Source organism: Bos taurus, chromosome 16 (genome assembly GCF_002263795.3).
Source record: "Bos taurus isolate L1 Dominette 01449 registration number 42190680 breed Hereford chromosome 16, ARS-UCD2.0, whole genome shotgun sequence".
NCBI lineage: Eukaryota > Metazoa > Chordata > Mammalia > Artiodactyla > Bovidae > Bos > Bos taurus.
Genome location: NC_037343.1, coordinates 57571688 through 57584265, shown reverse-complemented (window position 1 = coordinate 57584265; position 12578 = coordinate 57571688). Strand labels below are relative to the sequence as shown.

The window sequence follows — 12578 nt, the reverse complement described above, 5'->3', positions numbered from 1 at the left end:
TAGTAATGCTTCTTAAGGCCCACTTAACTTCACACTCCAGGTTGTCTGGTTCTAGGTGAATAGAACCTAGATATCTGATGTTTGATATCATGGTTATCTCAACATGGTTCACAGCATGGTTCATAGCTTTACTGAGTTATGCAAGCCCTTTCACCACAAGAAGGCTGTGATCCATAATGGGGATTTATAGATTGGGTGCAAACAAATCTAAGTCCCAAGATGCTGAAAAGATAGGAATAAAAGAAATTTTATGTCTGCTCTGGAGTGGTCCAATAAAATGCTTTCCATGATGGAATATCTGCTTATTGTTCCACAGAAGTGTGGAAAAAACCCAAACCAAAAGCTTTTAGGCTTATTTCTCCTTTCAATAGAACTCAAGTGAATTTGTAGAGACAATTCCAGGGAAAGCACTTTGGGTTTAAAGAGAAGGTGAGAATTAGGTTTTATCAAAGGTGATGATGGAGAGGATATATGGAGATCACCAAATTCAGCCAACAAGCCTTTTTGTGCAAAAGTACAGATATCTTCATTTGGTTTCATTGATGCACCTGTGATGCCATGTTGAGCAAACACCACAAATAATCTTTCTCCTGGGTCACTGGAATACACTTGAAGCCCTCTGATTACACACAGGTAAAAGGTCTGGAGACCAGATGGGTCGGGTGAGGCGGATACAGATACCAATCAATAGGGACTTCAAAACCTTCTGTTTTAGTTTTTGGGTGTTTGTTCATCTTGAACTGTGCTCCAGATTTGCTGTGAGATAATGCCCAATTCCATTCTCTCTTGCAATCAACAGCACTGCCTTACCTAGTGTACCTTCAAGGTTGGGGTTTAACCAAGGGATCCTATAACAGAGTGAAACTAACCAGCCCAGTCATTTATTTTACCTTTTGTGGAATTATAATAAATTTACACCTGGGGTGGGGGAGTGTGTAAAAACCATTGATCAGTCTAGCCTGTTTTATACTTTACATAACTGGAATCCTACAGTGTGTATTCTTTTGTGCTGTTTCTTTTACTCAACATTACTTGTTGAGATTCATCCATGTTATTGCATTTAGTTGTAGATCATTTATTCTAATTGCTGTATATTAATTCCATTGTGTAAAAAATGCCATAATTTATTTACCCTTTCTACTGTCAATGGGCATTTGTATAGTTTCCAGGATTTGGCTGTTATGACTAATGCTGCTGTGAATATTCTCAAATAAGACTTTTGGTGCTTTTTTTGTTGGGTACCACCGGAAAGAGCAGCTGCTGGATCACACTGTGGGCATGTATCCAGCTTCAGGAGATACCACCAAACATTTCTCCAAGAGGGTATTTCATCTGTGATTTTCTTCTATGTATTTTTCGCCTGTGATTTTTCACCCTCCAACACTGGCCTCATTAACAGGGCACTTGACCAGAACCCGCCAGTTAAAAGGACTGCACTACGACCCCTCCTGAGGGTAGCCCCTGAAGAGCATGAATACTTCAGCATTCTCAAAGTTACCTTAACCCCTGGAGAGCTCTGAAAACACGGTTTTCCCCCAGGGAGGGAAAAAGGCAATTTGACAGTAATCCCATGTTGTTTGTGATAGATATTCCCACGATACAAGAGTTACAGCCCTTGAAACCATTTTGTTTTTTGTTTTGTTGCTTTTGGTGAGGGGAGAGTTTCATAAACTCCAAAGTAATTACGAAGAAGCTTTTGCAAAAGAGATGGGGGTTGGATCACAGCGCTTCCGCTTTCCACATACACCACAGCAGAAGTCCCGGGAGGACCACTGGAACAGAGATTGGTTGGAACCCTTTTCAATCCCAATGAGAAGCCTTCCTAAGGTCTCCAAAGTGGAGCATAAATCAGAGCTGTGTGGCGCTTTGAAGATCTATCTTTTGTTGCTAATCTCTCCTTTCTGAAAGGGTTGGGGGAGGGATATATGAAGGCATGCAGCACTTTCCAAATCAACAAACAATAGTCCCTGCCCTTGCCAAAGTTGTGGTTCGTTTTGTTTTTGTTTTTTTGTTTTTTTTTTAATAAGCTCTTTGGGATTTATTCTTGTTACCGTATATTACTCATTAGTTCCTTGAAGTTACTGTTGGGTACCTCGGGGTGGAGGCCCCAAACCTCAGCATTCTTCTAAAGGGCTTCCCACCGCAGCAGGGAAGGGTGGGGCGGGTGCGGCGAAGCTCGCCTGTGGCCTCAGCAAGGTGCCGCCCGCCAGGATCTGCTTCCCAGGAAGGAGGGGGGCCCAGAGTTGGTGGCTAGCACTGACACATAGGACCTAACAGGGAAGGCTTCCGCGGACGTGTAGACAAGTAGCTCTCAACACCTCCTGGAGGCCCGAGGTCACAGGAACCGAACTTTACATTCAGTCCCTGCCTCCCAAACAGCCTCTATTTCAGCTCTGGGTTGGTTTTCAACTGGACGTGTGGTGGGCAGGCACTGAGAAAACACTCTTTGACAGATCAAAGTTGCAGTTATAAGGATATCATTTCGTTTGACATTAATCTGATTTAAAAAACAACAACAACAACAATAACAAAAGTACCTACGACAGGACTTATTAATAACATCTGGTCCCTCATGTCCAGTTTTTCTAAATTCCATCTTGGTGGTGTATTTGTGAGTTTTGTTCTTCAAGGAGGTTTAGTCAAAGAGAGCGGGGAGAAGAAAAATAAGTTCTTTATAAAACAAAGACACCAAATTGAAGCTTTATAAGACTGTGTTACACTTAACACTTGCTGCTCCCCACCCTTTACCATAGCGACATTCTATTATGCTTATTATACTCTTATTCTATTATGCTAATTGAATCAGCCCCTTCCCTGGCTCCTCAGTGTTTTCCGGAAACAATTTAAACTACTTACCCTCCCTGTGAAGGCCCTACACCACTTAGTTTCTAACTGCATTTCCTTTATTGTCCCAACTTCCTCTCCTATGTAACTATGTTTTCATTCTCCTTTCTGCTTTAATCCTTATATTCTACCATCCTGGCCTGTAGGAAGACCAAACTGTCTATTCTCTAAATGCCACCTCCCTATATCCACGTACTTTCTGTCCCTCCTTAGGAATGTCGTCTTCTAGAATATCTATCCTATTTACCTTTCTGAACCCTAGAAGAAAAGGGACTAGATTCATTGCCCCTTGTCCTTGGAAAGAAGGTAGAAAAGTTTCCTTAAATTTTGCAGAATTATGTTGTGAACACCAAAAGGAACCTGGAAAGACCAGTCATAATCCCACAGCACAGACTTCCTCAAAGCCTTTTCCAGCTTGTGTTCTCATTTGTCCATATATTGTGCATGAAAGTTACAGGGATCATTTCTTGTTAACCATGTATGTAGACAGAGAGAAGAACAGTTTGGATAACATGATCAGTTAGCCAGCAGGAAAATGAGAAATCATGTTAATACTTCTGAATTAAACTCTTTATTCTCAAAACAAATGTTTACTAAGGTAGGTTGACACATTTTAATGCATTTTTATACTACTTAAACAACCCTAGGGTATGATAGTATGGCATTGTAATATGCATTGTATTATAAAGTATTTACTTTCAGAAAACCTTCTGCACTTAATCCTTATAACCACCCTGTGATGAAATGGGACAATGGTGAGTTTATTTTATGAAGGAAAACACTCAGAAAGTTCAGGATTGTTCTGGGTTTCTAGTTGGTTTTTTCCACTGTATTATGTTCTCATAGAACTTGAGGAGCATGAAAGACCCCTTGCACAAGGACATTCCTTTAAGAACTGTACTGTAACACCTGAAATTATGCTATGGTAGAATTATCCATTTCTTTAAATTTAAGTATTATGTCACTAGAAATAAAACATAAAGGCATAATCATCAGAAATAGTTCTAACATGGCTGATTGTTATCTTTGAGTAGCTACAAACAAGAAAGCTTAAGATTCAGATGTAAATCACCTGAGGTCCCAAAGTAGAAGTTTGTTTAAACACTAGTTGTGGGGAAGAAAAGGTCCTTGAAGAACAAAGTGTGTGTCCTGTCTTCATGACTTGCTACTTCGTGATCTTGGGCAAGGGCTTCCCCGGTGGACTAGTGGTAAAGAACCTGCCTGCCAATGCAGGAGACATAAAAGACGTGAGTTCGATCCCTGGTTTGGGAGGATCCCCTGGAGGAGGGCATGGCAACCCACTCCAGTATTCCTGACTGGAGAATCCCATGTACAAAGGAGCCTGGCAGTTCTATAGTTCATAGGGTCCCAAAGAGTCAGACACGATTGAAGTGACTTAGCATCCACAACAGATCTTGGGCAAATTACCTCTGAACATCAGTTTCCTTACCAGTCCAAGAGACAAAGTAACAATACCAAAAGGAAACAAAGTATTTAAACTGTATATTAGTACAGTCTGAAAAGGGAAAGTTTCCACAAAAATGTTAGTTCTCACCATCATAATGAGATACACCATCATGACCCCCTTGAAAGAATGAGTCTTTATAATCTAAGAAGATCTATAGTATTTAAAAGGTCACCCTTGGAAATAAAATTTAGAGAATTCACAAGGGACCAATCATGATGGCAGATCTCTTCACTGCTATCACATTAAGCCCTAAACAGAACTTTTTGCTATTCCATGATTAGACATCTGCACTCAGTGTGTTCCAAAGACTTGGGTCAGAATGGAAACAGACTCAGGAAGTTCAGAACTGCTTCAGATCACTTCTAGGACCAAGCTGAGCCAAGCAGGGCTACTTACAGAGCTTCCAAGGGTCTCCAAGCAACTTTTGGGGGAATGGCAAAGCAAATCTGGCCAAGGCACAGCCAAGATAATTTTCAGGATAATCATTCATCCTCTTATTAAAAGTCAAATATGACGTACGTACTCAGTAAGCTTGGGGGCTTTGTGGGTTAGCAGAAAGACCTGATTCTTCCTTCAGGGAGCTTTATTGTCTAGTTTCCATGAATATGGGAAATAACTTACCCCAATCACATACTTTCTAGGGTACTTCTTGATGGCTTCTCAAAACCTTGTCCTGATACCTAAAGCAATGAAAATGCTCATTGAAATCTTCCAACCATATGAGTTCATTTCCTTTCTACCAGAAGTCCTGTTCTGCCCACCCTATTTATTACTACCATGACCTTGCTCTCAGGCATAAGATTTCTTTCTTGCACTGGAAACAGTTTCTTAGTCAGTGGAAAACTGCTCTCTATCTTAAAAAAAAAGAAGCACTGCCCATCATTTTACCTATCTCTTCTCACTTGCTGTACTTCAGCTAAATTGGACTCTAGTTCCTCAAATAAGCCATTCTCATTTCTTCAAGTCATTTGCAACCTCTAAACTTTGTTGCCTAAAAACCCCTCTCCAGAACCACTCCCCTGCATTAACACACACGCAGGTAGGCAAGCACACACACACACACACACACATGCACACATCGTGCCCTCAAACCTTGGATAAGTCCTATTTGCCCTTCAGGGTTCAGTTTAAATATCACTTCCAGAAAGATACTAACCTCATGGTGGAGGTTAGCTCTTCCTAATCTATACTTCTATATCCCATATGCTTCCTATATATCATGTATTTTATGACCCTTTTCACACTCATAGTCACTTGTTCACTATTTCCCTTAAGTTCTATAAGGGCATAGAATTTATGCCCCAGACCATAGCACAGTTCCCACAAAGATAGACAGTTAATAAATATGTTTTGCATGATTTAATGAATCTCAACTACACCTTGCCCCAGGGTGAATTTTAAATTTGCCTACTCACTCTTCTGAGTTGATCTAAAACTTTTCTACTTGCTTGAGAGAGTTCCTTCCTTCACAATAGTCTCCTGAGAGCACAGCCTTTTTTTTTTTTTTTCCTCCAAGTGTGATTTCCCTGCCATGTACATTCATAGCACCAAATAAATATTAAGAGCGTGATCAAATGTTCTGCAGTTGGAATATGGTAAGTGAATAACTCAGTGAGAAGTGTCCTTCTATTGTGTGATTAAACAAGACACATCATATTACATGTTGTCAGAACAGGACGAAGTCAACATAATCTAGATTAATGTGGATGTTACTAGCTCATCGGTGTCCAGAATGGATGGGAAATCTGGCACTGCCCCTGGCCAACGGAGCAAAAATTAGACAAGTTCTGAAAGTGAATGTTTTTTGATCTTTTCATACTCCAAGTAGCATTTCTTCACTACTGTGGATTGGGGAGAAGGTAGGATTATTCAGAACACATGGCGCACTAGGGGAAAGAGAACACAAAACACTTAAAACTCAACTCTGGTAAACATAAAACTTGTGTCCTGCCACCTTCAAATGCAGTTTTTCCAAGGTACAAATTTCATGGGTAAGTTCAGGGAATGAAAGGGACATGTGATCAGTTGGCAACTGAGCGGAAGCTGGTTCTGGATCCAAATTGTTTCCTCACATTTTCACATCCAGCCCCTTCCCTGCCACTGCATCACTACTTGGGTATGCCATGGTGTCATATTTAGCCTTCAGATTCTTTCATAAGAGCTGTCTTTACAGTCCTTAACAGGGAAATGACAGAAAATAAAGGAATACATGAGCTCTTCTTCCACCTTTCTACCACCCAAATAGATCCAGTATCCCTCCTCTTTACAAAATTCTGCCCTAAAATGGTGCTGCCTCACATGTGTGCTGGTGAAGGAGGGTGAGGGTGGGAAAGAGGAGAGTTCAGGGTGGATGGTTCAGGTTATGGAGACAATGGGTTCTTTCAAAAAGAGAAAGAAATACTTAAAAAAAAAAAAAAAAAAAAAAGCCAGCTCTGTTAAATGACATTCAACTGAAGTCCCTTTCTTTAAACATAAACAGATGCATAATGTCCGCAAATCCTCCAATGGAATAATGCCTAAGTACCTAAAGGCAGAATGTGGCTGGATATCCAATGAGAAATTATGATTTTAAACATTCAGTTCAGTTCAGTCACTCAGTCGTGTCCAACTCTTTGAGACCCCATGGACCGCAACACGCCAGGCCTCCCTTTCCATCACCAACTCCCAGAGTCTACCCAGACCCATGTCCATTGTGTCAGTGATGCCATCCAACCATCTAATCCTCTGTCATCCCCTTCTCCTCCGGCCCTCAATCTTTCCCAGCATCAGGGTCTTTTCCAATGAGTTAGCTTTTCGCGTCAGGTGGCCAAAGTATTGGAGTTTCAGCTTCAACATCAGTCCCTCCAATGAACACCCAGGACTGATCTCCTTCAGAATGGACTGGTTGGATCTCCTTGCAGTCCAAGGGACTCTCAAGAGTCTTCTCCAACACCACAGTTCAAAAGCATCAATTCTTCGGCGCACAGCTTTCTTCACAGTCCAACTCTCACATCCATACATGACCACTGGAAAAACCATAGCCTTGACTAGATGGACCTTTGTTGGCAAAGTAATGTCTCTGCTTTTGAATATGCTGTCTAGGTTGGTCATAACTTTTCTTCCAAGGAGCAAGTGTCTTTTAATTTCATGGCTGCAATCACCATCCGCAGTGATTTTGGAGCCCAAAAAAATAAAGTCAGCCATTGTTTCCACTATTTCCCCATCTATTTGCCATGAAGTGATGGGACCGGATGCCATGATCTTAGTTTTCTGAACGTTGAGCTTTAAGCCAATGTTTTCACTCTCCACTTTCACTTTCATCAAGAGGCTCTTTAGTTCTTCTTCACTCTCTGCCACAAGGGTGGTGTCATCTGCATATCTGAGGTTATTGATATTTCTTCCGGCAATCCTGATTCCAGCTTGTGCTTCCTCCAGCCCAGTGTTTCTCATGATATACTCTGCATATAAATTAAATAAGTAGGGTGACAATATACAGCTTAACATACTCCTTTTCCTTGACGTACTCCTTTGGAACCAGTCTGTTGTTCCATGTCCAGTTCTAACTGTTGCTTCCTGACCTGTATACAGGTTCTCAAGAGGCAGGTCAGGTGGTCTGGTATTCCCATCTCTTTCAGAATTTTCCACAGTTTATTGTGATCCACACAGTCAAAGGCTTTGGCATAGTCAATAAAGCAGAAATAGATGTTCTTCTGGAACTCTCTTGCTTTTTTGATGATCCAGTGGATGTTGGCAATTTGGTCCCTGGTTCCTCTGCCTTTTCTAAAACCAGCTTGAACAGCTGGAAGTTCATGGTTCACGTATTGCTGAAGCCTGGCTTGGAGAATTTTGAGCATTACTTTATTAGCGTGTGAGATGAGTGCAATTGTGTGGTAGTTTGAGCATTCTTTGGCATTGCCTTTCTTTGGGACTGGAATGAAAACTGACCTTTTCCAGTCCTGTGGCCACTGCTGAGTTTTCCAAATGTGCTGGCATATTGAGTGCAGCACTTTCACAGCATCATCTTTTAGGATTTGAAATAGCTCAACTGGAATTCCATCACCTCCACTAGCTTTGTTTGTAGTGATGCTTCTTAAGGCCATTGCATTGTTATTGAGCTATAGTTAAGATAATAAAATTCATTCTTTCATTCAACTGACCTGCATTGAATATCTACTCTGTGCCCAGAGACTGTGCTAAAGGCCAGGATGTTCACATAGGTTAGAAGCCTGCACCCTGGAGGAGCTTATATTTTAGTGGAGGAGATAAGATAATAAATAAATGTAATAAAATTTCAAAGACAGAAGGAAGGAAGGAAAGAAGGAAGAGGAAGATAAAGAAGGAAACGGTAGTGGAAAAGAAACTGCCTAAATCTGCTTGGGGAACTCTGGAGTGACTTTAGCGGATGACACTAACATGAATAATTAATGTGACATTAGCAATAATCATTATTGTTCTGTTGTACCCTGGTGAATCTGGGTTGACACATAATGGTATGAATAATATGGGTCAAATACATTAAAATACTCCCTTTTTAGGTTAGAAAATTCATTGCATTATGTAAAAATACCTAAAACAGGCAGTAAAGAATTGTCAAAAATGATTTTCAATGAACAGGAAGATCACCGGACAACAGAATTCCTGAAAAAATTACAAGAAAGTCAAACTGTGCTGGTAATTGTGAATAATTGACTCTTTCAGGGAGTGTGTGTGGTATTTTATAAGAGAATTTAAAATAATTAAAACATTAGAATTAGAAGGGATATAGACAGACATCTGGGCTTCCCTGGTGGCTCAGTGGTAAAGAATCCACCTGCAACATGGGAGACATATGTTCGATCCCTGGGTCAGGAAGATCCCCTGGAGAAAGGAAATGGCAACCCACTCCAGTATTCTTGCCTGGAGAATCCATGGACAGAGGAGACGGGCAAGCTATAGTCCAAGGGGTCACAAAACAACTGGACACGACTAAGTGACTAAACAATGACAAGACAAACATCTAACTTAATATTAGCATTCCTTTACTATGCATACTTGTCTACCCTTCTATCTTCCCTATTAGTCTTTAAGCTCTTTGAGATTAAGGCCTGTGTCTTATTTATTTTGAATCACAGTACTAAGCACTTCCCTGGTGGCTCAGAGGTTAAAACATCTGCCCGCAATGAGGGAAACCTGGGTTCGATCCCTGGGTCGGGAAGATCCCCTGGAGAAGGAAATAGCAACCCATTCCAATATTCTTGCCTGAAGAATCCTATGGATGGAGGAACCTGGTGGGCTACAGTCCACGGGGTCGCAAAGAGTCAGACACGACTGAGCAACTTCACTTACTTACTTCACTTACTCATTTATACTACTAAGCAAGGAACAAGAGCTCAATAAGTTTTCTGAAGGAAGAAACTGAGAAGTTATTTATTCAAACCCTTTATTTTAAAATATGGAAACTGAGCCTCAGAGTTATGAAGGACTAAAAGACAAAACAAAATTTTTCTATGATAAACACAAGCTTGGAACCCAGATCTCTTGACCCCAGGCCAGGTTACTCTCTGTCTTATCATATTACTCATCTACAGTCAATCCCTAATCAACAGAACATGTAGAAAAGAGTGTTTTGATCACACAGTTTCTAAAGTTCTGTTTTCTTCCTGTAGCTTTCCCCCACATTTTTCACCACCTCCATGTAAATGCAAAAAAAGAGAACAACCAGAAATTTTAAATCTCATTTTCAAAATGTTGCTGATCATTGAAACTCACCTCTGACATTGTCCCCAGACCCCATAGATCCCTGACAATTGGAAGTCCTACAAAGTATGTGAAACTAGCCCAGTTTCCATGTTTTTTCCACTTTCCACTGTGGATCATCAACAGGATTCTATTTTAGGACAGAAATGCTTTTCACTGCCCCTCAAATCATACCAAAGTAGGTGGTTTTCTACTGAATCAATTCTGCATAGCAAAAAACACTGCATCTTACTTGTTCTTCCAAGCGGTAGAGGGCCTTTCTCTGGCCTGATACTGTTTTCATCCCTGTATTCCTTGTACTATGATATTGATGGTGGTGATGCTGCTGCTGATTTTTATTTTCTATTTGTCTTTAGTTGATATTGAATTTTACCTTAAGGATTGCAGGTTAAATGTTAAGACAGTAGAGGAACTAACTTTCTGAGAGTTTTCATTTATAAAGAAATAAAGCAAAAAGTTAGGTCAAAATATCTTGACATACAGTCTTTCATCTAATCCACCTAAGGCAAGGAGTTTTTAATTCTTATTTTACAAGTGAGAATACTAAGCTTCTGATGATACTCACACTTGCACAGCTAATGAATGGTGGAACTGAGACTCCAATCCAACACTTTGGGTTCTAAATCCATTTGGAATCTTGTCTAGCACAAGGAAGGGCAAAGGATAATCAGCAAAATCCAGCAGATGAAAATTAAATTTCCTTTAGGAGGAAACTACTGGAATCAAATAGATTGCTAAATCATTTTTGTGTCAAGCTCCCAGAGTTAAAACTGAATTCTTAATCTCAAACTCACTCTCCATATAGGGCTACCATATTGACCTTGGGAAACTGTAGAGCTGGATCATTTTCATCACTTAGCAAGGAGGAAAAAAAACTAAAAACAATAAAAAGGTCAAGCAAGTAGAAGGATGTTTTGACTCCAGCTGGTGTAGAAATAGATGCAGAAAAAAAATCAGAAGATGTGAGCCCTCCCTTGTGAGGCTCCAGTATTCATTTGTCAGGGTTAAATTTGATATCAGATCCTAAGTGTGTATTACATAAGATTCTGAAAACTCAGAGTTCCCAAGATGGTGGTTCCTTCTAGAATATCTTTCTGGCTACAGAGGTATACAGTCCTAAAAGCAGAAGGATACTTTATCAAGAAAGCAGAAACCAATGCACCATATTGAATTCCTGAATTTTACAAAGTTTTCAACACTTGACTCTTTTTCAATTGTGAGACATTGAGATAAATTTGAATCTTAAACTTACTCCATTGGTGTCAGCTGTTGATCCATTTATGAACAAACAATCTGATATTCTCACTCAAAAGGGAGGCACTCTGACAGGAATCTTGTCCCAAGAAAACTTGCTCTTTTTTTTTTTTTTTTTTGACTCATTAGAGATCTCAATACCTCTCCTAAGAGCATTACTTATTTTCCAGGGTCACACAGACCTTAAATATTCAATTACCAGAAAAAAAAACAACAACAACAACACAGAAACTGGCATTAGAAACACTGAATCTACAGATGGCTTAAATGAACATTCTGGGAATTGCTAGAGCCACTCAATATTCTCCAGAGGGCATTAATAACATAATTCCTAACTGCTGTAATTTAATTCATTACATACTACTGAGCACCAGATACATGCAAAGTGCTACACTAAGTGTAATAGAGAGAAAACCACGGTCCCTGCTCTCAAGGAGTTCACTGTGTAACAAGAGACAGCAGATATGCTTCTAAGAGACTATAAAACAAATCAAAGTACCACAAGAAATGTCACAGGACTCCAACAGTCAATTTCTGCTCCTCTTTTCTACCCTCAGATTACCTCCAAAAAAGTTGATGTTAATTTCTACTCTAAAAAGGAGCACCAAGAGTCTTCTGACTCGGTCAGATTCTACCTCAGAATCAAGGTTCTCTTCTTTGAGCCTGTTCCCCCTCCTGCTTTGGTCCTCCTTCTTGCCTCTGGCCCTTTCCCAGGCCCTCCTCTCTTTCTCTCTACCTGCCGAGACTTTAGGCTATTGGTCCTGCTTCACTCTACACTGTTGGTTCTATGACCTCTTGACTTCTGTTCCTCTGCCCAGGTTTATTCCATTGCTAGGTTACAACATATGATAACATTGTCTGTGACATATGATAACATGCTTATCTGGATTCTGGCCCTTGACACTGGATCCTTAGATCTGGTTTACACCTAAGTCTGCCTATGTCTTTTCAACCCACACCTAATTCCTGCTCCCTGTCAAACTCTTTGACACTTCAGGTATGTTGGTAGGATCTTGGAGGTACAGAATAAATCACTGAGCAATAAATCTAACCAAGTTATTTGAGCAGAGATAATTAAATTATTTGTCAGTTAAATGACTGAGGATCCTCTTTTGAAAAAAGGATCCATGCTGTGAACTGAACCACATAAAAGGTCAAAATCACCAAATTTAACATCCAAACATGGGAAATGTGTGTTATGTAGAAGCAGCTATGTCCTGAGCATTTTAATCTCGATGTCCCAGTATAACATAAAATCATGTATATAGGAGCTCAGAAGAATTTCAGAGGTTGTCTA

The 12578-nt window shown here is 40.2% G+C and overlaps 1 long non-coding RNA gene across 1 annotated transcript in view; it reads right to left on the bottom strand.

Moving 5' to 3' along the window:
- The window catches only part of LOC132342482 (uncharacterized), a 35159-nt gene extending 22856 nt beyond the window's left edge, over nucleotides 1–12303 (bottom strand). The window contains exons 1-2 of the long non-coding RNA XR_009490887.1: nucleotides 11917–12303; nucleotides 4934–4992 (exon numbers count right to left, since the gene is read on the bottom strand). This is a non-coding gene — a long non-coding RNA (uncharacterized lncRNA). The remainder of the gene's footprint in view (nucleotides 1–4933; nucleotides 4993–11916) is intronic.
- Between the last annotated feature and the right edge of the window lie 275 nt (nucleotides 12304–12578).